Source organism: Aquila chrysaetos, chromosome 19 (genome assembly GCF_900496995.4).
Source record: "Aquila chrysaetos chrysaetos chromosome 19, bAquChr1.4, whole genome shotgun sequence".
Taxonomy (NCBI): domain Eukaryota; kingdom Metazoa; phylum Chordata; class Aves; order Accipitriformes; family Accipitridae; genus Aquila; species Aquila chrysaetos.
In genome coordinates, this window is record NC_044022.1 from 27,590,989 (window position 1) to 27,593,391 (window position 2,403).

Below are 2,403 nucleotides of genomic sequence, written 5' to 3' on the forward strand. Positions count from 1 at the left end.
ACAGAAGCAGCTGGAAAACACAGGGGGTTGAGATTATTTAAATTTCCATTTTCATGTTGCTCCTTTTATCAAAATCACCTGGAACAGATGAAACTTCATGTGCAGTAAAAAAGCAAGACAAATATCAAATAATCAGCCATAACTATTGTACTGTCACTGAAATTGGCTTGTGACTGATTGTGCAGCCTTTAGACGGAACAGAGCATTATTCAGGTACTCAGGGTGAAAAACATGAAGGAGTCAGAGGACAGGGATAACTACAAGAAACTGTGGCCTATAAAATGCTCTAACAGTCAGCTAAAATCAGAAAGGAGAAAACCCCCCGTTGCCCCTCATCAGGGCCAGGGGACAGACCCAAGTGGCAGCTATAACCCACTCCACACGCTGGTATTTCTGATGAGTTGGTTTTAATGTATGGGTATCAATAATAACTGTTAATACCTTCATTGAGTAGATGCCCCACATGACGCAAAGCAAACGCACTTTCCAAATGAGGAACTGACATCCAGATCTTTATGTTAAGTGAGTGTTTCCCAGAGCAGTGATCTCTGCCAGGAACATCTCTCATGTCCCACCAGAGAAACGTCTCCTTGGCATGAGGACCCTGAGGACACACCCCTGTGGATCTCTCTAGTTTTTATGCTGTAGGTGTTGGGGTTCAGCAGGGGGAAAACCAGCAGGTAGACATTGGACATGAATAAGAGGGGAAGCATGCTGGCCACACCAGTGAACCATGGACAAGCCAAGCATGGGGATGTACAGGATCAGGACTGCCAGGATATGGGACAGGCACTTGTTCAAAGCTCGAGAGGCTCACTCTGGGATGCGATGCCCAGAATGGCCCTAGCAATCAGTGTATATGACATGAAGGTAAGGATGAAGTTGAATGTCAGAAAGAGAATGGCTACAGCAAAGCCATACCAGTTATTGAATGCAATGTCTGCACATCTGCTTGATCAGACAGCAGGCGATGGCAGCCCTCCTAAGAGGCATCTGCGCAGAGCAGCCAGCCCAATCCTGCCTATCCTGGCACTGGTGAGGATGGAGGAGTATCTCAGCAGGTAGCAGATGGCCACACAGCGATGAAAGGCCGTGACCAGAAGCACAGAGGACTCCATGAAGGAGAAGGAATTAAAGTAAAGCTGAGCAAAACAGGCTCTGAAACTTGAGAGAGACAAATCCAAATCAGCGATGGCCAGCACGGACAGGAAACAGCACACAAGCTCATGGGGGCTCAGATCAGTCCCAATGACAGAGGATTGTGCAGTTCCCTACAAGTGATGCAATGTAGATGTGAGTAAAAGGGATGGAGAGCCAGACGTGGGAAACCTCCAGCCCCCAGATGGCTGTTGGGCTGAACAGCATGAGAGGAATGAGAGAAATTGGTTCTGCTGCAAGATGACATGATGAGCTAAAGCACAAAAAGGCAAGTTAATCCTGTAACCAGTGAACCAAATAAAAAAGCATGAACTAGATGTGATCCAGTATCACAAATCTGCCAAATCTAAGCAAACAGATATATGTTAGGCACTCTGGCTCTTTCAGAGTGCTGCAGTACAAGCTCTTATTTAAATGAGAGCTTGATGATACAGAAACATATCATTAAAGAGGTAAACATTGCACTTCGCTGTGGCAAGAATAAATACCACATACCTACGAACCCAGTAACTTCTTTATTTGCCTGTTACTGTGATAGATATCAACATGGAATGTTACTGTTGTTGTAAACATGATTAATCTAAGGAAAAGGGAGGAAAGTTTGCAGTTGTTCCCCAGATAAATAATGACTAATCAAATGTACTGGGTGAAGCAAAGCCATTTGTGCCAATTTCATGTGCATCCGTGGCATTTCAGGGTTTCTGCTTTATGGAGTTGAGAGACCTTGTGTCATTGATACGTGTTCTTACTCCAGAAATAAATAGGAGCCTCTCTTTACATGATGAATTTGGCAGTGCTGCCAAGTTGTCTAGACTCTGCCCTGGCTGCTTCCAGTCCTGCTGCTGGAGGAGATGCAGTTTCACACCAGCTGTGGCTCCGCTCTCCTCTCCTCCCTCCTCCCACACAACACAGGCTCTGATGCCTTGGTTTCAAGGAGCCCAGCTCAGCTGAGGAACCACATCTCCAGGTGCTGATATATCACCCACCCCTCCCTTGCCTAAACACAGCCAGGGAATATCCTCCAAGTCTTTACACGGATTGCCCATACTTTACAACAGACTCTTGGAGAAACGGCTGACAGGAGAGCTGTATTGCTTTTATAAATATATAGTGCATCCACTCTGGGACAGCACAGAAATGCTCCATGTTCATTTTATCCATGGAGAATTTCCTAAGCACCCGGAAGGTGCACAGGACTTCTAATTTGAATATCTTTCAAAGAGCAGTAAAGCATAACGAGACATC

The 2,403-nt window shown here is 45.6% G+C and overlaps 1 pseudogene; it reads right to left on the reverse strand.

Moving 5' to 3' along the window:
• Nucleotides 1-286: 286 nt before the first annotated feature.
• LOC115353273 lies at nucleotides 287-1,365 on the reverse strand (annotated as a pseudogene).
• Between the last annotated feature and the right edge of the window lie 1,038 nt (nucleotides 1,366-2,403).